The following is a 24355-nucleotide window of genomic DNA, read 5'->3' as shown; positions in this document are numbered from 1 at the left end:
ATTACCGATCGTTCGACTTTCGAACGGCTCGGTTTCGCGGTTTAAGGTAATTCAATTTCCCCTCCCCGTAACCGAATCCGCGATTGTTTATGCGCCTCGGTGTACTTTATTCGCGGCAATTTGTTATTCGTGCGCGAAATGAAGTCAGAAAAGCCCGTTGCGTAACGACGAGCGGCCGAATGAAATCGATAACCCCGCGTCCACGGGATAAATTGGCATATCGGTGCCGTGGATAAACAGCGAAATTATTCAGTGTCGCCTCTGATCGGCCAGCCGAGCCAATATCCGGCAGCCTCTGCCGATTTCCCAATCCCCTCCGCCTTCCTCCTTCTGTCTTTTCATCGGCCAACACGAGTATCGTATACACGATATATACCCCATTATTTATCGCCGCGTCGAAAGAAAACTCGTCGATTCGAGGCAATCGTAAAGTTTGCCGCCACCGTGTCGTATCGTTTCGAGTGGAACGCGTTCGATCGATACCAGTTGTACGTCCTTTTATCTCGTCCATCTTGTCTCCCTTTCCTTTTTTTTCCTTTCTCCATTACGATTCGAATCCGATGATCCGATACCCGAGGTATGCAAATTTTACGAATTTTTCCTACCATTTTACTCCAGTTACGAATCGACGGACGTTGGCCACTAAACACCAGATTTTATTCTATTCTGTTATGGATTTTTTGCATTTCTGCTTTTTCCCTCCCCCCATCCCTCGTTTCGTTGATTCAACGGCGATCGTTCCTTTCACCCCTGCGAAGGCGGATTATGGGGAGGCAAAATTCACGGTTGGGCGGAACGTTGAGGTTTTCGTTCGACACTTCGCGCCTCGTCGGCCGCGCCTCGGGGTTATACAAATGCAAATCCATTAAGCTCGCGACTAAGCTTAGGCTTTTATCGAAAAAGCCGCCCCTCCAAGAACAACCGCCGCGGTCCTGATTTCGAATCGGCGGGAAAATTAAAGGTTCTGTGTCGAAGGGGAGGGGTGTGTTTTTAATCCACCCCTCGAAACTTTCCACGAAATCTTCATCTCGCATTAAATGTAAATTTAAAACCGGATACCCGACGCCTCGAAAAATTTACACCACTGGATCTCCGACTCCGATTTCCATAAAATTGATCTCGACGATCGGTCGTTTTTTCGAGGCTTTCTCGAGGCGGTCGTCGTCCTCGGCACGAGTTCGAAGGACGTTGGAAAGGAGAGGAAGGGCAGCGGCCCGAGACTTCCGGCCGAGTGCTCGCCTCGCAGCAGATACGCTCGAGATACGCACCGCTCTAACTGGGTTACCGCTGCCAGGGCAACAGCTTTCTCTTGCCCTTGGGAAAACGACGCTGCCCCTGTTTTCCTATCCCGAGAATCGTCTATCTTTCGTCTCTTTTGTCCGCCCGCGTCGAATCCAAAGTATGCGAAGGACGAGCGTCCGACCGAACCTCTCTTCTCGTCTCTCGATCATCGTTGTCGCATTCGTTTCCTTGCTTTCGCCGCCCGTGAAGTTCTCTCCTCGAGTTAAAAAGATAGTCGAAATCTCTCGAGGATTTTTATATCTCGCCAATCTCACACTTCGATTCTCTCTTAATTCCTTCTCAATATATAGTTTATCTTTTGTACCTTGTTGTTTCAATCTTCGTATCTCGACGTATCATTCGTATCAGAAGCGTACGAATTGATTCTTGGGAAAAAATATAAACGCGCACTCGTTTTGGATCTCGTCGAAGCGCTCGGATCGATCAAGTTTTTAATCCTTTTATCGCATCGAGATCAAATAATTCTCGATCTAATTACGAACCACGATTATACTCTTGCTTCGAAATGCATCCTCGTTAACTTTCATCCTTTTTTTTAATTCCTCCCCCGCTGAATATCCCGTTGCCGTGTAATAAACATCCCGCGCGTAAAGTCTGCCGACTAGACAGGGTTGATCCGCGTGAGAGAAGAAAGTTGGGGGGGGGAAGGATGTGAAAATTCCGCTATCCGAGTCGATGGACGCGCCTCGTAAATCAATCGAATCGTTTGCCCGCGAACCCTTAAGCTGGCTCAGACCAGATCCTCTTCTCTCTCGCTCGCTCGAGGAGCGAGCGAGTCCCTTGCTCGACTTCTATAAATAAGGATTTAGCGGGAATTCTCTTGGTTCGAGCCACAGGGCCAATTAGAGCCTGCAGGAAAATATAGGCTTATTACGAGGCTCGATCGATCGATCTCTATCTATACATCTATATGGAAGGAGAGGCCGTTGCGAGTTTTCAACGAGTTGTTCGATAATGGCAGGCTATTGTTCGTAATTCGCTAATGAAACGGGCTTAAAAATGCCTCGTGTAAAAATGTGCGATTAGAGCTTCTCTGGATTACGATCCATACATTATCGATCAATCGGTGGAATTTAGTTAAGAGAATCGTTCGAAAGAGTACGAGTCGTTTCCAAATAGGTCGGGTACGTAAGGGAAAGGGAGTTGTACAACGTTTCGAAATAATAATAAGCACGGATTACGGGAGAGCAGGTTGTTCGATCGTCCGTGGAAACGGCGAGGGAACGGTGCCAGGAGAAGAGCGTAATTTCAATTTCAGAAAGTTGATTTATTTCCATCTTCGCTCCCCCCGTTTGATCGCCTCCCAGACACCAGGACTCCTCTTCCACCTCCCTTCCGCTCTGAAGCCTCCGCTCTCCAAATTCGCGGCTCGTTTCTATCTTTAGGGAAACCTTCCTTACCTCCCCCCCTAGGAATTTATGCGTCGGGGGAATATTGCTTCTCTTAAATCACGAATTATCAAAAAGGAAAAAGAGAAAAAAGGAAAGGGGAAAGAAAAAAGGAGAGGAGAAACACGGAAGCTCTGGAAGCTTCTTATCGAACGAAATTATTCAGGCCCGTTCTCCTATCCGATCGGCAAAAATTCAGGATTGGAAAACTTGGATCGAAGCTTGGGCTTGGAAAAAAGAGAGAGGAGAAGAAGAAACGGAAGGAAAGGAAAAAGTTTCTTTCTTCCCCCGGGTCGCGAAATAATCTGCCGCTTAATCAGCGTCTCGGGTGGCGAAATTGCGCGTATCGCCGCGGCCTTCGATACGATCGATCGGAATCGCGGCAAGATAATGGAAAAACGTCGGGAAACGAAGTTTCGGAGACGCCTTTTATCGAATTGCGCGCGGAATCTATCGGCGAAAACTTTAATCGCGCCGATCTTGCCACTCGATCGAGTTGTAGCGGAAGAAAATGGCGAAGGAAAGAGAGGGACGCTGTATATTTCACTCGCGTTTTCTACGCTCTTCTTCCTAAAATGACACGTTTACGTTTTGGGGGATCGGTGCGACGAGACCGCCTTTTTCGGCGGCCGCGTTTCGAATTTTATTACACCCCGGAGGGGTCGCCGTTTCAGAGATCGCTCCAGAGATCTCGTCGCTCGTTTACCTGAAAATCGAGTCCGATCGAAAGTAAATCGCGGGATAATCTACACGAGGCGAGGCGCGTAGCGCGGTCAAACTCGTCCCGAGGACGTTTACGATCGCCTCCAACTATGGCCGGAGAGAAAATGGTCGGCGCGAACGCTCAACGTTCGACCTCGCGCGAGCAAATATGCAAATGCGCGATAAGACAGAGGCGTATCTATCGCGGCCGCGATTCACCTATTACGTCACCCTGCCGGATCAGACAACTCTTGGCGAATTAATGGGCGGCCGTTCGAACGGTTACCGGAGAGAAACATGGCCGGTTAATGGACCCATCGGTGAGATCTAATTGCACGGATAAAGGCTATCTTCGAGCAGGCTGAGCCGAGATATCGAGCATAAAATCAACACGGTATATCTCGCGATCCACGGGAGAAATTGAAACGATCGGACGGAGGAGGGGATGAATCCCGATTTAGTTGTCGGATGTAATCGTTTCTTTCTCTTCTTTCCCTTTTCGGGCAGGTTCTGAAAATTGGAGACTTTCGTTCGAAGTTAAAAAAAAAAGATATATATATATATCTTGATTTCGCGGTCAATTTAGCCAAGGTAGAAATCGTTGATACGTTATAACTGTAATAATATATTCTCGATACGTGGAAGATAGTTGTGTAAGTGGGAATGCAACAGGCCGGAAACAATATCGAGACGAGCAAATAGGATCTCTCGAAGAGAGTTTCCGCCGTTGCGAGCGTCGTTTCCATCGGTTCGTCCGCGCCCGAAGGAATAAAACGTAAATGATATCGTTTTAGGTAGATGGTATCGTTTTATTACTCGAAACTAATCGTGCCGTCTTGTTTCCAAGGGAAGATGGAAACGCGGTCGTCGTCGTCGTCGTCGTCCGGAACAGGGAACAACAATTGGCCCCGGAAATAGGGTTTCGAGTGGCTCGTTTAATACGCGTATTAAATTTATTTAGAGAAACCAGGGAAACAGAGAAGCGAGCGGAACAGAGGAGAGACGAGGAGAGAAGAAGCGTTCACGGGTGATTTTCTCGCGGCGGCGCGCGGGCTAATTTCATTTTGGAGGAAAATTAGATTCGGTTAATACACTTTTAAACCCGTTGCTTGCTCTCTCTCTCTCTCCCCCTCTCGTCTATGCCGGAAATTCACGCTATCCCTCCAACCTTTTATCCACCATTCGCTCCCCCCCCCCGAGAAACAGGATGAAATATCGAAAACATCCTGGATATTTTGTTAATTACCAGCTGTTTAATTTTGTCGTATTGTAATTCTCTACTAGTTTTAAAGTAATTTATACATTTCTTCCACTGTCCTCCTATTTTCTTTTTCCCTTTCTATCGATCCTACACGCGTCGTTGTTCTCTGTATCTGATCGGAATCCAGGGATGGAGGTAGAAAGCAAAGAGAAAGAGAGCGATAAGCGGAAGAGAAATGCAGATTGAAAATCTGCGGCCACCCCATGCGCGAGGGCGCATTGGGAAGAAAATTGGGGTTGCGCGAGAATAATAGGAGAGAGGGGTGGCCTCGTCCTTATCCATCGTCATCGTGCGAGGAATTATTTCTTTTTCTCTCTCTCGCCATCGAACTACGTTGATTATATTTTTGCGCGGATAAAGAGCGAGCATTAACGTAATGTAACATAAATTTTCAAACTCTTCAGATGGTTTCAATTGTTCGACGTATTCAAAGAAAGGATTCGAACCTTTGAACTTTTTTGGATGAGCAGTAATCGATACGAAAAATACGATAAATTTTGAATTTTGAAATAGTTTTGATGATACTTTCAAGAATTTATTATTTTCAAAAATTCCAAGCTCTCTACGAGCCCACTGTTGCTCATTTTGATTCCAGACATCGACACGTACTGCCCCGCTTCATCGACATTTTCTACGTTGACGTAATACTTACGAATCACGTAGGATGAGCGTGGTATCCGTCTGATCCGCTTGCACAATTGCAACGGCAAGTGGGTAACGACGTAGAAATTGTTGGGATTATTAAACGTAAGGTCGAATAGGTGTCTGGCAACGCGTTTCGACGAATCAACTCCCTCTCGATTTTAAATTCGCTCGAATAACAGGTTCGACCTTCATTCTTCTAATTCTTCTTTTTCCACGAATAATATAAATCAATTCGCGCCTAATCTTACAGATACGATATCTCGCGCGTCTGTTTCCCTTTACGAGATAGTCCCAGATAATTCTTTATGATATTAAGTTTACGCAGCTTAATTCGTCCAGATACGAATTATTTTTCTTAAATTTTCAGTTTCCAACTTCAGTCGAGCATTATAAGCGGAAATTATTATATCCAGACAAGTTCGAATTATTTAAAAAGAAAAGCGAATAATCCTCCGCCTCGATATCGACCTTTAATTAACTTAAAATAACGATCCCGAAATTATGGTCTCATTTTCCATCGATATGTTTAGCCTTCCTTTAATCGACCAATTCGATCAAATTTATACAAATCTGTCGATAATCGGAAGGGAATACAAATCCAACGTCTTGTCAAATATTCACCAATATTATTTAAATATCCGGATCGAAGCTCCCGATTCAAAATCGAGCGACGAAACGTTCGCATATTGATTTCACCGATCGTCAATATACCCCACCGCACGAAACGAGTTCCCTCGCCGCAGAGTCGAACAAAGTGCTAGTTAACTCGAAATTACGGGACCGCGCTCGTTTTTCGACGCTTGTGCTCCCTCGATCCTCCGTCCAGAAACGCTTCAACTCGCCGCCTCCTCTGTCGATTGATTATCCCGATTATTTCCACGGTGGAAACCGGATGGACGGTGGGATCAATCGAGCCACGTTTCCTCGAGCCACGTTCACGGACGGAGAGAGAAAGAGAGAGAGGGAGTAAATAGGATTACTCGACTCGATGTTGGAGAATCGGTGGACTCGCCTCGACGTAGTTTCGATTAATCCGTCGAGAAAGGTTGAGGAGAAGGCAACGAAGACGCGGAGAATTAGGAGAGATTTGGTATCCAAATGCGGGATTCGTTCCTTATAATCTCGATCCGATCCTCATTAAAATTAAAGACGTCGACTCCTCTCTCTCCTCTCTTTTTCTCCGTGGAATCGAACGGAGTCAACCGCAGCGCATGAATCTCGCGAGGAAGAATGCGTCGAGGCGTGGAGGCTGTTGGATATCCTGGGATGATGATCTCGCGAGGGAACAATGCGGATTTTTAAGGAATCATACACGCGTATAATTGTAATTATGGGATCGTAAAAGTTATTTACCGAGATTCCCAAACTTGGCAATTCCACGGTTAATTTATTTGTAGCAGCCGGATCGTGACATAGTCGCACGAAAGATCTGGAGAGGATGTTCTCGATCTTATCCGCGTATCCGTGTCACTGGCCGATCGACGCGTCGATCGTTGGCGGGAAGAATGGAGGCCTCGTGGTTGGGAACACGATCGAGGACGTTCCGCAGGAGAAAGGGACTCGGTCGGTTAATTAATTAGCACGGGGAGGGGTTAACGACTCGTAGGAGGTGGATCTTAGAGATCGGGTTTACGGGGCAAAAATTAGCTTGCACGAGGTCGTTGCATTAACCTATTTGCTCGCAGCGGTTACCATGAAACGAGCGAGCGTGCCAGCGAGGGGAAGAAGAAGAAGAAGAAGAAGAAGAAGAAAACAGGGAGGGAGAGGAAAAGAAGGCGGTTAAGTAAATTTCGCCGGCCTCTCGTCAACCGCTTCGACGTGGATTACGAGCTAGTATCGAGCTTGAAGACTCGACGCGGTAACGACCTTCGATCGTTTCCACCGTGAACGCGCTTGCCCCCCTCTCCGCCCCTGTCCCTTGGAGTAATTGCCTTCGTTACACGGGACTCTGTGAAATTCACGGTGCGCTTATTTTTCTCTCTTCCCTCTCGCTCTTGATTACGTTACTTTGCGGATTGGGTCTTGGCGGGTTGTTAACGATTTATATCTCGTTATTGGAACTTAATATAATACTTAGTCGCGAAGGAGGAGAATGGAAAAATTTCGTATCCACGATGAATGGGAGAAATCGGGATTCGAATCGAGTTCGAAACGAGGATCGACGGCAGATCTACTGGCAGGCAAGGGTAATTAGCATAGATACGCGAAAAACGTTGAGAACGATGGTCGAGAAGACGGTTAAAATAGCTGACTCGCTTTGCTTTGCGGAGTAGTCGCGCAGTTTCCTCAAAATTTGTCTTGTTGGTGGCGGCAAGTCGGTAGTACAATGCTGCCTACTTAGCATGGATATGCGAGGAACGCAAACTTGGGCAGAGAGGGAGACGGAGAGATATATACGCGGAAATCGGTCTTTGAGTGGAGGTTAAGTAGGCAAGTTGGCGCAACCGTAAGGGGGAATATTGGTCGCCGAGGACTCTTTGAAATTCGTCTTCTTCGTACGTTTATCCGTTCCCTGGCATCTATTTAACATAGATATGCGAAGAACGCCAAGTTCATACAAAGTGTTCAGATTCTTTCCAACAACTTAAATAACCGGCCCCTGCGCTCTCTGCATTATGCCGTACAACAACGTGTTTGCGAAAAGTTTGCGCCGACTTTAAGGGTAACCGGGCTTGTTACAGCGAATGAAAAATAGACGAGACTCGTTCCGATACTGCTCCTGTATAAAACACTATAGACATTTATCCCCCTTTTGTTCTTTTCGTTCTACTTCGCACGGCTCGGCCGATGAGCAAATTTTATTTTAAAATTCGAAGAAACGAACTAATAGACGAAAATTTTTAGACACGCCTGTTAGACATTCGTTTATTTGCACATCGATCGATGTGATTGCCGGTAAAAAATATCGGAGGAAATCAAGATGACGCTCTGCACAGATCCGCGAATAGCTCTATGGAACAAAATCTCTCTAAAATATCGTTGGAAAATATTCTCCCTTTTTTCCCTGGTTATCATCGACGATCCCAACGTACGCGATTCGATAAAGCGGAGCACCTCCCGAGAACATATGTCGGCCAAAGGCTTCGCAGGGGTCTTCGAAGATTCGAGTGGGCCACGAAGTTGCGCCGCGATTGTTGGAAGTATCGAGAGATGATGGGGAGAAGAAAGGGGAGAGAAAGGGAGCGAGGGGTTGAAACGAATGGATGATATGGGGGCGAGGGGTGGAAAAAAGTCTCGGGTAGAATCGGAAAAACGCAACAGGGCGGAAGTACGTCGAACAGATAGCATTGTGCCATGGTGGAATAGAGAAAGAGAGAGAGCTCCCTTTGTTGGGTTACCATTCCCTTGTTTGGTAGGGCGTACGCGGACCGTACGCGCTACATTCCTTGGCAAAAGTGTAGCAGCTTTTTGGAGCGTGTGGCCACCCATCAGGGGAAATGGTATAATAATCGGCCATCCTCGTCCGCTGATTAATTTTACGAGAGAAAGAGAGAGACGCATCCGTTCACTCGAAAGATTTTATCCATTTGCCCGATGTTGTTGTACAAAGCTTAAAACACGTTCAACGCGTTCCCTTTTCGATAGAAGGAATGTATGCGAAGTGGTTTAATCTCTGCGTTAGACGATGATTAACGATTCCCTTATTTAAATACTCTTCATCCAACTCTCTTCTCATCAGTTCTTCGATCACCTTACTCGTTACTTCTGCTACGCGCTCCTGTACACGACTTAATCAAACAATCAACGTTCCGCAGAGACAATACCTCCCTCCACACTTCGATAGGATACTCGATCGAAGGATAAACGGATTTATCGATTTATCCTTCGACTTCTTCGATATATAGTCGATGTATTCCTTCCCTCTCCTTCTCCTTCTCGATTCTCCGACCGAATTCAAATCGTTACACAGTGGAGAGTTCACTTTTGCGGCGGAGAGTACGCGCGTACGCCGCCCACGCGTTATGATACGTACGAGTGCACGCATGCAGACTGTGTTGGTAGGTTGCAGATGCGTATGATGCAACGACGGTTTTCATCGTGAGGTACGTGTGTGGGTCCATCGGCGTGCCTGCCGCGTTCTACGGGAGAGATCGCACAGATGCACGTGCTGTCGTGGCTACACGCGTGTTCTCCGCGTCTCTTGTGCCCGAGATGGATTGATAGATAGTTTAATGCACCCTGGGAATCCGGCCCCCCCCTCTCTCGAGATCAACTGCACGTAGCGCGATCGCGCCAACGACTGTTGTAATACTCGTCGCCTGGCCGATCGCGATCGAAAAATCCGATCGTTTTCTCGAGTTCTCCACGCTTTACAGAGAAATAATTTTAATCCCTGCTTTATTTCGAAGAGGTATCGAATCGATATCGATTAATAAACAGCGCGCCAGGGTTGATTTTCGATAGATTTCCAGGCATTCTGGTGGATCTCTAGAAATATCGTTAGATATTCTGTTAGCAAGGAATCACGAACGACCGCAGTAACCGTTTGTTTTCATAATTTATTCTTTCGTGGGATGCTAATAGTCGGTCGGTGGTTTGGTTTCGAGCCGGTATTAATGGCCGCCACGATTAGATAACGATGCAATCGAACGTTAGGACGACAGAAACACGACCGATCTTTCTCAGGAGAAAGTGTGTATAATTATTGGTCTCGTTAGCGCGGGATCACGATCTCCCTCTGGACGGTTTGTTAGATTTTCCAATCCACGGAGTCTCCACGCTTATTAGCTTGTCGATGAGCTTATCGCGTGGAACCGTCAGTTTCGAAACGATGTTACTTGGCCGATGCTTATACACGTCGGAATATACGCTTTCGTTACACTTTTTTCTCTCGTTTCAAGTATTTATTGCGTTTCAGAATCATACGTTCTTTCAACAGGGCCAACGAAACGTATATTTGTCGCGGTTACCTTCCTTCGAAACGAGATCAGTCTCCTCCCCTGGTAGCCTGGATTCCACGATGCGGGGGGAGGGAAAAAAGGTGACGCTCGAAAATAGGATAACAGGATGGCGACGCGAAAGTGTGACAGCGCGAAATTATCGCGGTCGGTCGCGAACCAGAAACCTGTCAGGGTTTCGTGACGGCAGCTGCGCCGACCTATCTGCCTAATGATCGAGCTTTCGGAACCACGAATGAAAAGAACGCGAAACGCTTGTGCGATACGTGTTTGCTGGTATTCGTATATATATATATATATAAACACAGAGGGACGAGTAGGTTTTTACCTACTGCTTTACCTACCATGGTGGACCTGGACTGGTTTGTGGGTCGGTTATTCAGTCGTTTATCGCGTTCGGTCGTGGTTCGACGTGGTGGTGGGCACGATCGCACGGCGGGATAAGTGCACGCCAAGCACGGGGTCGTTAAGTTTCTAAGAGAAGCGGAGGGTGGTCAGGTCGAAGAAACTTGGGCTGGAAATAGTCCGTGCACGAGCTTGCTAGATGATTGCCGCATCGTTTTATAATTTCGTGCACTCGAAAAGCATTCTCCACGAGACGTTCCCCTTCGAGGATGACACAAGTACGTCCAACAGTTGTTAAGTGGAGGAAATCTCGTGCGTAATTTCGTATATATCCGAAAAGTCTCGAGAGCACGTCCCCTCGAGGAAAGTTTGTTCGGCCGCCACGAATTGTGAGCACGAATTCCGCGAGCGATAAGTCGATCGGTTATTAGCCCGGGACGAAGGGTGTGCGTGCGTTCGCAAGAGGAAGACACGAAGAGACACGAAGAGAAGGGGTCATTGTGGTACGCGAGGGAAATGGCAGGTATCCGATGGGAAATGACGCGAACCCGCGGCATCTCGGATAAATAGGGGGTTAAGAGCGGTGGCCGCGGGGAAGGGAGGGGCGGTGGTCTCGATTGAGATTCGTTGTTCGCGGGATCACTCCCTTCGGATCGAGCGGGCGATAATCTCGGGGAACGTCAGCCTCTGCTCCTCCTTTGCTTTTCGATTATCGAGCTTTCTTCGTGGGAACTCGAGAGACGAGGCGAGCTTGCGTGCTGCTGCTGCTGCACCGTGTACGTGCTCGTTTCGAGCCGTGATGGGAACGGGGGATTTCGGGGGTTTATAATGGGCAGGTTTTGATAGGGAATTCGCCAAGTTTATTGCCGACTCGGTAGAGAGGGAGTAAACAGGGATCGATTCGAATCGGTGATCGCGGTGGATTTTCGTTCGATTTTCGTGCGTAATCACTTTCTTTTTCTAACGGCAAATGTCGATAGAAATGGATGATAAATTATTTCCCCGCCAGAAGGATTATTATTGATATATCGTCTCTCGGAATAAGCGCGTGCAAAATCAACCACGTCGGATAAGAAACGGATAGATAGAGCGTCGATCCATCTTAACGGTACTCGTCGAGAAGAAAGATATTTACATGCACGCGTTACGCACAATCGGCCATCGTATCCGATCATCTCTCCAACGAGATTCTTTTCTACTTAACAGAGGCGTAGCTCTAACCTCTCTTGACAAAAGGTTGGGTCGGAGCATCCGCCATCTTCGATCGTCTTATCGATCGAATCGCGAGAAAGAGAGAGAGAGATGAGTAGATAGAGACACATACGGTTTTAAACGTAATTTTAGAATCGATGCTCGATATCCTTGATTCATCATCGCGTACAGGAGGAACGAGAGGGAGTGGGTGAATTCGAAGTTATCAGGCGATGCATTTATCAATGCGCACTATATGCTAGGAGGTATAATTGTTTGGCTGGCTGAGTGTCATTCCGATAGCGAACGGTCAACGAAGTTCGTGATTGCAATGCTCTCCCCTCTCTCTCTCTTTCTCCCTCCCTCCCCTCTCCCGGTAGATCGAAGGGAAGATTAATTCGCTTTATTGTCAGCGTGCAAATGCGACCGCGGACAAAAGGGACGATGAGCAAAGCAAATTGGTATGTATTGAATTACCCGGTTCCTTATTATACGCTTGAATTCGAGCGAGTCTTTCGGCGGGCCCGATGCACGCTCCGCATCTTCAATTTACATAGCAATGACTAATTGAAAAATTTATATAAACGCCATTTAAATGACAATACCACCGGGGCCACCACCTTCGTACCTTCGTACTCGGATTCTATTGTCGAATCTGAGGGCCCGAATCGAAGGGGGCGGCGATGGCGAAATTGAGAAGAATCGTGAATATTATCCTCCTCCTCCTCCTCCCCCTCCCTATCGCTTGATTATTTTTCAAAAGGAAAAACGAGAAAGTTTGTTCTTGCTTTTTCGCGATCCAAAGGATAATCGATGGAGAGGGAGATAGAACCGAAAACAATTGCATCTCGTAAGTAGTATATCCTGGCCGCCACGGCAAGCCCGTGGCAATGCACCAGAAATTATCCCCCGTTTCCGGCGGCAACGGGGCTTTGGAATAATACCAGCTGCGCTCAACGACCGAACGGTCATTAATTAAATTCCTGGAAATGGTTATTCCATCCCCGGTATAATAATTTTCCTCCACGAACCCGGTCAAACTAATTTTTCAAATTGCAATAACGATCCAATCCAAATGTGTATATCTATAAAATAATAATAACAACAATAATAATAATAATAATATAAATAATAATAAAAAAGAAAGAAAAGGAATCATATTTATCTATATTATTCGATTCGAAATAATCACGTTCGCAACGATCGTCTGTATTATATATCGGTTATATTAATTGGATCTTTTTTTTTCAAAAAACAAAAAAAAAAAGAAGTTCTCGTATTTCCGCATTCATAAACGGCGATACGTATCGTAGTTTGAAATATTTAACGCGCCGACGAGGTTAATTCGCGTGAAAACGGAGTTTCGCACGGGGGACAGAGGAGGGGGCGGGGGTGGAGGGTACGAATCAAAATTAAATAAAAAGTAACTCCCATCGGTGGGAGTCCGCGTCCTGTCGCCGGGACGCGTGCAACCTCCCTCCTCGGCTAATGCAATAGAAATTATTCCTCGTTTCCAGTTACAGTGGAGCGCGGAGGAGGGAAGCATCGCGTTTGTTCCACGCTCTCGATGAACATCGGCCGGTGTGTCACGCATATATACATATACGTACCGTTGTTTCATCGTGCTTGTCAATTTCGCGACTGTATTAGCGCTCGGATAACCGCCTCTACCACCTCCTCCTCCTCCCTCGACTGCATTCCAAACCTGCGTTTTATTCTATATGCACGAACTGTTTCAGGGATGGGCCTCAAACGTTTTCCACCCACTCGACGTACAGCCCGTTTGATCCGGCTACAATTGTACACGTGTTTTTCACTTTGGACAGATTTCGATCGGGTATCGAGCCGAAATCGTTTTAAATCGCGACGTCGAAAAGTATTTTGTTACCGTATACGCAATACCTTTGCCGGGATAATTTATACACGTGTATCGTCCTCCCATTCTTTCTCCCTTTTTTTTTCACTCGAACAATTTTAAATCGCGATAATAAGACTCGTTACTTCCCCGCGAAAAAAGGGTTAAAAATTTGTTTGCGTAAATCTGCGCGTCCTACACGCCTCCCCTCTCGCTCGCTCTTTCTCGATCGAACCCGGATACCCCCAGGATTTCCACAGGATTTGAGTGTCGTTTCGGCCGGGCGGATACACACTGTCGATAACATTTTCCATCGGCAGCTCGCGGTAATGTCCGACAAATCGATATTGGGGGAGGGGAGGCTGGAGGGTAGGGCACGACAAGCAGCTGCCTCGAAGGGGTGCACGCGGTGGGCAGAGAAAGGGTGCGCTTTCCAACCCTATCCTATCCCACGTTTTCGACGTCGATTGTTTTACCGATGATTCGATTCGACTCGACTCGACTCGACTCGAGGCTTCGAGCCCGCGAGAAACAATCGAAGGGGGAATCGAAGCGCGATGGATGGATCGATCGGTCGATCGTAAAGAACGATAGGAGGGAGGCGGGTAACGCGATAGGAGAAGAGAATTCTCTATCCTCTTTTCCTCGCGAGAATAGCCGGTTATCGGAATTTTTCGAGGCCGCCGCGCGTGGACGAGCGTGTATATCCGTTTTCGATATTTTTCATTTCGATCGGGAAACGAGGGCCGGGATTAGCGACATATCGGGTGGGGGGTTGAACACGGGCTGGAAGAGGCGAGGCGATTTAAGCACCCTCCTACGCGAAACATCGGTACTGCCTCGGCACGAGCCCTATACATCCAGAGATGCATACGCGGCCGCGACCACTCACTTTTCACGGCTCCACTTTCGATCCGTTATTTATGGTTTATCCGGCATCGTAGGATCATCGAACTGGTTTCTCGTGTATCTGGTTTTTCGAGCCTACCCATCGCGCGGTTCGCGCGGCGCAATTACGAGCAGGAGTCGCTTTTCTCGTCGAGATAGGGCGAAAAGATAGTTTTATCGGGGGAAATTTTTTTCGAACATGAGCAAACGTAGTAGTTTTTTACCCCGAGATGAGACGGGAACTAGCGAGCAATTTTTCTCTTTTCTTCTTTCCATCGAATCGATTTTAATCGAATCCTGACGAAGAGATGATATCGGCCAATATTTTTCTTGAGAAGAGCAGAGAGAACGACGCGTTGTTTTTACGCGCCGATTCAAATTAGAAGTATAAATAATAAATCCGTTCCAAAGGATTCCGGTAATGGCACGAAACTCTGTATTAGAGCGAAATGATATCGAGGAAAACTTTTCGAGATTAAAACAATTTTTTTTTCCTTTAATCTTAAGGATCAGGGATTCCGCTAATGGATTTATATTTTTCACGTTTCCCGTTTTTACAAAATAGAAAAAAAAAAATAATAAAAAAAAAAATTGTAAAAGTGATCCGGTTCAACAGGCAAAGTTTGTACTATTCGTTTAGTTCAGTTTTATACGCAGATATATGTATATTTCAATACGAGTAAATATTTTTTCCCCGTTCATTCGAGCGTATTCCAGTTAGTTCAGTTCGTAACAACCAGATTCTATCGAAACGTTTGTGTGCATATGCAGAGAGAGAGAGAGAAAGAGAGAATTGAATATGTACGAGATACTTAGAATAGATTACTGGTTTAAGAATGAATTCACCGTTTAGAAACAATGAAATAAGCGAATACACGAATGCGAAAAAAATTTGTTTGACAAATTGAGCCACCAATTGATTTCTTATCAGCGCGTTAGACGAATAACGTTTGGCTTCCAACGATGATTATTCTTAGGGTATGTCCAAGAATTTAAAAATTAGTGGTAACCAATTTCAACCTCGACAAATTTCCCATAAAGTCGAACGAGGCATTTACAAACAACCATATTTTATTGCACTAACTCTCTCTTACGTTATCCCAAACGATTCTCTTCGAATTCTACGATTCACTTATTTTCTAAAAACTCGGCGAATCTAACAGAAATCAAAGATTACGTTTCCGCGTAATATGATATAATACGAAAACAAGATTTCCTTAAAGATAAGATTCCTCGCCTCTCATTTACGAGATACAGTGACATAGGTGGTCCAAGCCATTCACGCTCAACGTTTCGTTTTTTTCTCTCTCTTTTTCTTTTTCCTTCTTTCGCACGTTTCTATCCCAACCGCTATTCCCTTTACACGTTTCAAATCCGAGGGCGACGTAGCCTCGCTGGAAATATGCACCGTGGCCGTAAAAAAAACACGCACACACACCAGTCGAAGTAACGACCTGTAACCGCATCGTTTTCAACGTAAACCGATGTTGTAAACGGGAATCGGGTCCCTGATGGTGATTCATACGTTTCGACCATCTCTTCGGCAAACTCGCCGCCCCCTTTGTTATCAACTTTCTTAACTTTATTAAGAAATTTAGGCTCACTAGGCGTTTACCAAGAAAACAGAGGTGAAAATCGTCGAGGAGGATTTTGCCAGTCGATCGATCCTTGCGACACGTGTTTAAGCAATCGTGGTTAATGATGCGATCGTGATTTAACGCGGTTCGACCGAGTTTCTTAAAGGCTATATTAGATCGACCGAGACCCCTCTCGTAATAAATGTCAACGCGAAAGATTGCGACGAGCAATCGAGGCGGAAGTGGGATCGTCGAAGATGACGTCACCTCGGTCATCTCGAGATTACCCGGGACGAGGTTGCGTTAAACGCCGGGATTTAAGTTCGTGTCACGCCTTATCTCTCGCCGATTCCCTTATCGGACTCTGTAACTCGCGTGCGTTAACGCGTCGGCCATTGGAAGGGGAGGGGGAGGAGGATTTCGATACGCGAAAAGTTGGCAGGGATGGAGTTTAGAAAAAGGTTAAATAAGTCGTTGGAAATATGTAATAGCGAGGTGGTTGGTTGGGATGAGTCGGATAACGTAGTTGCATAACCATTATCGAGGATATAAAGGCAGAGGTAATATATATACGAGGAGATTGATATAGTAAATCTAGGTTCAAATGGTATAGGTGGTGTAGCGTGGAAATCCATTATGGGGGGGGTTATGGGTTCTTTCACGCGCGTGCTCGCCACTTTTCCCTGGATTTCTTCGATACGGCTTTAGATCGAATTAATGAAATTCAGCGAGGAATCGTGTTTGAGATGGATATTGAAAGGGGAAGAGGAGTTAATTTTTTTTTTTTTTTTTTTAATATTCATAGTCGTGTTCGACTATGGTCGTTAATTAGAATTTTCATGAAATTATGCAATACGACTCTTCCGCATAATATAATAGCATTCGTGAAACTTTACGAGTCACAAGTTACGAGTTATCAGTGGTGATAAATTGTCTCGCGTAACAAGTTTGGCGACAGAACGAGTAAAGTTCTGGAACGAGTGAATTTTACAAATTTTACAAGCTATATTCACCGCGAAATTGCTCTCAACGTGTATTTCTCAGCAGTGTATTTATCTCTTATTTAAGCGCAAACAATTCTATCTCTTTATTCAGCTCATATGAATGCAATTTCTATTGGAATTGTAGGGCGAGACGATTCCTATTTATTTTTATCTTAAATTAATTAAATTAGTATAAATATATTTGCACAAATGGCGGTGCAAGATTTCGAAATGCATACGATTCCTGTCTATCTTTAGCATCGAAAATCCATCGAATTTGGATTTAGCAATTATCCATTCTAGTTAATATAAATGCTTATTCTATGGATACAAAAATAAAATTTTCATAGAATTCAATCATCATTTCATAGAATTGATCAAAGATCCATCGACTTTATATATATATATACATATATCAACAATCCGAGGAGACAACGGCGACAATCGCGGAAAGAGAAGGAGGAAGAGGAGAGCGTCCAGGATCCTGGACCTCCTTCGCGAGGCCGTTTTTTACGAGAGGATTTTTGGAAAGCCGGCTTCTTTGTCGGCCTCTCATGAATTTCTAATCCCGGACGCGATTCCTCTTTTCACGCGGAAAGGGCTTTGTCCCCGCCTCTCCTCTCCTCCTCGCAGCTTTTTAGAGCAGGCGCTCCTCCTCACCCGTTCGATCGGGAATTTTCAAACGGTAATTGCATATTTAAAGGGGGCTGATAAATATTTTCGCGAGCGGAACCGATGGAATTTCCTTCGACCGGGTGAAAGGATACTCGGAGCCGAGATATTATTTTTTCTCTCTCTCTTTCTTCTCCCTCGTCGAAACGATTCAATCGGGTTTTCAGTAATGATTGGCGAGTCGCAAAAAACTTTTCAGTCGCGCGAAAGATCGGCCCAAAGGAAATTACTTTGCCGATACCGTTGCTTCTCTCTATTATTCGCTTTAATCCGATCCGCTGTAAAGATTTGATTCGACGAGAGCGGAATTAAGTGGAGCGTTTAAAAGTTGAACAATTTGAGGAGGGAATTCGATGGAGAAAAGAAAAGCATCGCGATGATAACGCGACTAGTTTGGATCGCGAGGGGCACGCTGTGGTGTAATCGAAACGGAAAACGGGAAACGCGGTGACGAAAGTCGACGTATTCCGCCTTCGTTCTCGATTGGACGGGTATAACATCGGTAATAACAGTTGGCTCGGTAATATTTTAATCGTTGCCCGCCTCCCATCCTAGGAATGTTGCTGTCTGCGATCCGCAAAGCGGATTAATATCTCGCCTCGGCTCGCCGCACGGTTTTCCTGCAAATCGTCCGTGTGTGCGACGAGTCTAACGAGCGTTTCGAGAAATCTCGTTAGCGAAACTCTGCTTAGCTTTGCGACGGCTTCAAAGTCGGCGAAGCAATTTTTTAATAAAAGAAAAAAAGGAGGAGGGAAATTCGACCTCTTCCTCTTCGTTTTTCTAGATAGATCAGCCTCTCGCGCGTCGATTTCTCCAGCTTCTTCAACTTCCACTTGGCTCGCGACATACCCGAAATTTCGAGGATAAAATTTAAGTTCAAGTAAGCTTCCTTCTCAATTTATCAGATAGGACGTTGAGTTTCGAAGCATTTGTACGATTGTTGAAGATAGATTGCACCGATGATCGAAGAGGTTGAAGTTAACTTTCGATTAAATTTAATAAATTCAAGTTTAAAATTTGGATGTTGGAAAGGTTCTCGATTAAAAGCGTGAATTTCGATTCGACGAAGAACGTATTTAACGTCGGATGCATCCACTCGGGCGAATATTCTTGCCGCGAGCGCATATTCAACATCGGCGATAAAAAGATGGCGGGGGAGGCAAAAGAAAGCCTCCACCCCCTCCCTTTTCCATCGAAATGAAGGAACATCGCGTTTCCTCCCTCCGCGTGTCTCGAAATTTTCACAATACGCCCCTGTTCTGTATTCGTTACACGGTATGGGAGCGATCGTGGATCGAATTTCTCGGTATCCAACGCGAAAAGCTGACGTTTAGTGACACGCCTACGGTAAGCAGATATGGAAAGCAGGCGAGCAGCCAGCGTAAAAGTCCGATAGCTGGCCGTGGAAGAAAAGAAATCCACTCCCCGTGGAGTGTGCAGCCTGTGTCACGGACCAGTTTTATTAATTTTTTAGTCTAGAAACCTCTCTCTCTCTCTCTCTCTCTCCGTCTCGTTTGCTCTCACCTACCGTTCCAAGTTTGGAACGGAATGCAAATGGGAGACGCGTTCTATCGCGTTTCACCTATGCCACGGTACAAGAACTTCCAGGGGGATTCGAATTAAAATTTTCATATCTTCCGGAACATCTGCGAAATCCCGCCTGCCAAGGGAGGATCACTTTGGCGGAGAGAACCCTAGGAAATTTATTAGTCCCGGAACTTTGCTTCTTTGGATTTTTCGCGTCGAGACACGGCCAGGGTTTCGTTTAATTTCCCCTCTTCGAAGCATTTCTTCTTAAATTTTTCTCGCGAAACCTTTTACAAGGCGAGCGAATTTCAAACGATTGTTCAGAACGATTGTTCAGGGAACTCGCGAATGCTTCCAAAGCGATAATCTTATTATATATATTTGAAACGAATATTTCGATCTTCGTATACGAGGTATCGAAACATTTCCAATTTGCGCGAGAATCGATTCCATTTAGTTCTCGACGAGAGAAAGAAAATTAGAAACGAGGAAAAATGTGTCGTTCCTGGCGCGGAAGACCGTCTCTCGGTTGGTTGTAACCAGTCGCGGGTCTCTCGCGACCCGTCTCTTTAAGGCAACGGTGCGCCGGAGGCGTTGGAGGCAGGCCAGCGGCCGAGAATCGCGTCCAAAGGTGGAAAAAGAGGCGGTCGTCGTTCGAAGGTGTACTATACCTTGCCTCCTCGAGCCGAGGAACGGTGGAGAAACCGGACGAAGAAGGATACAAAGAAGCGCACGAAGGGAGACGAGGTTGAGAAAAGTCGGGGGAAATCGCTCGAGGACAAGTTTTTCCTTCGATACCGGCAGATCCGTCCAGCAATTTGTTATCGAACGATTCGAGCCACCATTTTCTTTTCCTCGATCGTCCAGAATCTCCGTGTGGGAATTTTATTTATCCCCGCGAAATTTCTATCTTTCGAGTTAGTCGTATCGTGCCTTTCTTAAACCCTTTATTTTCAGTTTCAGTTTCTTTACGAAATATTTTTGAAATATTATTTCCCCTCTTTGCACCGATACAGGAAAATGATACAGAAATTATTTCTCAACGCAAGCGTCACGTATTTGAGCGCCGTTGAATTGAAAAAAATAGAGGAAACGATTATTATTTGTAGATAGTCTATCGACATCTTTTCGATATAGTTTCTCGATAGACGGCACCATCGTTTACGATTCCTTTATCGAAAATTCAATTAATTCTAATCGGTCTATCGTGAAATATTAAATTTCTGTTTCTTTATATGTAACGCAGATCTAAAATATAGATGTACATCTATATATCCTAGATATAAAAGTTTTCTACAATCTTCTGAATAAATACAATATATATATATATATATATATATATATATATATATATATATATATATCTACACTTGAATAGAAGAAATTTCCTTTATTATATTTATTTCCTTTTTCGCTCGAAATTACATATCACATTTGCACGATTACAAAACATGACAATTCTTTTCACCCAGATTACATAGTAGAAGGAACATCTGCCGCATAATTCTAGCTCGCCAAAACATTTCTCTCTCCATTTCTCGTCCATTTTTCTCCCCTTCCTCCCTCTCTTTTTTGTTCTCTTTTTTGCCCAATCGAAGGGAAACGCGAGGAAGAGATTACAGCGCGAAGGTTGGAAACGCGTGACAAATCGGGCGAGCATCGATCGGTTCACGACTGTAGGTGTCAAGTAATTGACTTCGCTATCGGTGAACGCAATTTAACGGTTGGCCGGAGACGCGAGTCGATACAAGATGTGCAGTGGATTCGTAAGACGGGCGGAGAGAGAGTGCATTTTGCGTGGGAAATCGCCGACGATTTCGTTTTAACGGGGATCCAAGGTCGAAGAAGGTTTTCTTCGAATAGGTTTATATTCCAATTCGTTATTTGGTTCATTTTGATTGTTGTATCGCGACGAATACTGGATAATAATCGTATTTTCGATGTGATAAATGGAAAAAATGTAAACTGCTCTCGTTATATTATCCGAAAGGATTTCGAACGGAGCTTTCTCTTTTTCTAAAAAGATTTTCAAATATTTAGACGGATTGTTTTAAATAATTCAACAATAGCGATCCACACGTTCAATTGTATTACGAATTAACGATAAAACGCTTAAAAACGTACAGCTTCGAACTTGTACGATTCGAAATAGAAACCTGACCCGAGATGGATTTATTCCATTCACTCCAAACACAACTCCAAAAATCAGATTATCCCGATCAAAAAATTTGGTGAGATTCGAATCCGAAGTTTATATATTCGTTGAATAAAACAAGCTGGAAAAAGCAGTTGGCATAATCCCAAATTTCTCCTCGATGATCGATTTCTTCTCGAGTTTCGAAATCTAATTCCCTGCCCGTCAATCGAATCAGTCCACGAAAACTCGAAAACTCCATAATCCACCTCAGCCATGATTCACCACCAACTCGCCGTCTTTAATTCTTCGTCAACCGCTCCACTCCATCGATCGTCAAATTTACACGATCATCCTCTCCCCGTTTCGTTTCGAAACGAGAACGAAACACTTTGCCGTGTACATCAACGTATGCTCAACGAACGTCCCGTTCGACCACCACAACATCGTCCCTCTGAAAGCTTGGAAATTCAACGGAAGTTGACTCGATGGAGTTTCTCGAGGACAGAGAGATAGAGGGGGGAGGCATCTTTTCCCGTAATAGCGAGTTAGATAACAATAACGAGGGAGGGGAGAGGGTCGGATAACAATAACGCGGGGATAATTCCCGAATTTAGATGGGCAATTGACAAGGATTTGGTCCGGGGCAAGGGGCATTATTGTCCCAGCGTTCCTTCCATCACGTACGTGGGTACACGGGCCGGAAACTAAGACGGTTAATCAAACGATAAGCACGTCTGGAACTGATCCAACCCCGACATTCCTCGCTGTGTAACGTCATTCCGTATATACTCGCTGTCCGGGGCAAACGTGCGATCCCATACGTTTCTCGCTTCTACCTAATGACTCCGTGTGCGTATCCTGTACGAATCGATAGACGTTACGATCGTTTGTTTATTCTTGATCATCCTGCTCTCGAGATACTCTTCGCCCCCTCTCTTTTATTAACCCTTTGTGCTCGAGCCAGTCTATGAGGATTTCTATGAGGATCCTCGTGTATCGTCGTGCTTCTTGGTTGGAACAGTGTTTGCAGTTTATTTCCACAACGTGTTGTATTTCATACGATACGTTTTGTGTGTGAGAGAAGAGAGAGTATTTTTTGTAATATTTTGAAATGTTCGAGGAACGTAATAGTGTCGTTCTCTTACGACTCTTATCGAGGAGGAGGGTGTACGAGTTTAATTTGTGGGGTATTTAAGGGGGAAAGGGAATAGGATGGAATGTTTCGATTTTAAGGAGAGCGGTATTACAGCTCGATGAATTTAATGGGGAACGGGTTTAGCCGTGTTGATGTTGAAGAGTTTAATCCTGGATTTCACTGGCTACCAAATTCAGCTTTATTTTTGGGCGGACCGTGTTATTTTAGAAGACTCCGTTCCGTTCTTGTTTCGCCGGAAGGTGAACTTGAATTTTTTTTTTTCAGCAGGTGGATAAACTTGATGTCAAATAAACCGCCTTTTCGAATTTTATTTTTAATCCTTTCGAGGCCTATTTTAGATCTCGAAAAATTTCTTTCTCGCCCGGAATTTTTAACCCATTCACCACCCGCTCTCTCTCTCTTCGCATTGTTACTCCTTTATATATTTCTTTTTATTTTTATATTTCACAATTTTCCATCTCAGCCGGAATCAGTTGTGCTTTAATCGAGGAGGTTTAAAACGCTGATTCGCTCTCGAGATATTTTTCCATCCGACGTGTAACGACAGGTATAATTTCATTACACGAGAGATTATCTCGTTCGAATTATCCCTTTCTCCATATTTTTGACGACGATTGAAAAGATATTAGATTACGAAACAAAACGAAATGGGAAGGAAAGGGGGTGCATATTTAGGAGGACCGTGCAGCATCGAGATAACCGTAGCCGATAGTATAATAATAACTGGCGAGGTAATATCGATAATAGTGGTAGTAATTGCCGTAATAATAGTGGTATAAAATTATACAGGGAATGACTATAATTGCACGTGAGCACGAGGCGCAACGCCAATACGAAAAATTATTTATTTCTTTTCCGCGTTTGAGGGGAGAGGGAAGCAATTAACGAAAGACGAAATAGAAGGAGAAAAATTGGGAGAATGGTTCTACGATGGGATCTTCGTTAACCGGGGTGACGACACGAGATCGCAATATCCCTGTTGGGATGCAAATTAGACGCGCGAGGTCACGAAAGCGTTGAAAATTGGCGTATTATTACACCCGTTATTGCGTTACGATAATAGTCATCGCTCGAATCGAACGCGCAGCTCGAAATACGGCTTCATCGGCACAGATTTATCGCTACTCGTGAATTATCCGCGACATGGAAGATCGAGAAGAGAAGGAACTCTGTGCGGTTGCATTGAAACGAGAAGTGGAAATGCGGAAAAGGGGTTTTAAAGCGTGTTTACATTAGGTAAAATTTAGTTGGCAGAGTGGGTCGATTGACCCCCCCGGAATCGTTTATTTTGTAGGATTGGAAATTTGGTTTGCACGACCGATTTTGAAGGATTTTAAACTGGATCGACTCGGTTTGTCGACCCTAAAGTCAGCCCAATGCAAATGTAACTCTGTTTGCTTTTACGTTGCTTTGAAATTTCTGCTCCTCCATTCGAATCGAATTTCTCCCCATATCGTCCTTATTTATTTACTCTCTTTCTTTTCGATCCGAGGATACGACAATCGATTAATTAATTAATGCGTATAAAAGATAAAATCGCGTTGAGAAAATATCGCGGAATATAGAAATTAGGGGGAACGTTGTCGAGAATAATTAGAGAAATTAATTAACCGGCGTAAAGATTAAATCCAAACACGAGGGACACGAAAATAAAACAGCCAGGCAACGATGTTTACATCGACCCAGGTTAAAAACGTCTGACGAAGCACCCAAACTAGCTTAGCCACGAAAATTCAAATGATCCTCCGCGCCCTGCCGTGTTTCCCTAATTAGAGAACGTTGTAAGCATCTAATCGTCCTTCCTCTTAAACACTGGCGGCGCTAACGA

The 24355-nt window shown here is 44.9% G+C and overlaps 1 protein-coding gene across 6 annotated transcripts in view; it reads left to right on the top strand.

Annotated features, from left to right (window-relative positions):
- Positions 1–24355, top strand: part of LOC108002061 (plexin-A4) — a 263093-nt gene that overhangs the window by 64044 nt on the left and 174694 nt on the right. The window contains exon 1 of one of the 6 annotated variants that reach the window (XM_062086197.1): positions 11646–11649. The exons of the other annotated variants lie outside the window; for them this stretch is intronic. The gene's annotated coding sequence lies outside the window, so the exon portion shown is untranslated. Of the gene's footprint in view, positions 1–11645; positions 11650–24355 lie in introns of those variants that run through there. 6 annotated transcript variants of the gene reach the window in all.

The sequence above is a fragment of the Apis cerana genome, linkage group LG1 (genome assembly GCF_029169275.1).
Source record: "Apis cerana isolate GH-2021 linkage group LG1, AcerK_1.0, whole genome shotgun sequence".
Classification (NCBI taxonomy): Eukaryota; Metazoa; Arthropoda; class Insecta; order Hymenoptera; family Apidae; genus Apis; species Apis cerana.
The sequence above is the reverse complement of the archived record's forward strand: the minus strand, read 5'-3'. Positions and strand labels throughout refer to the sequence as shown.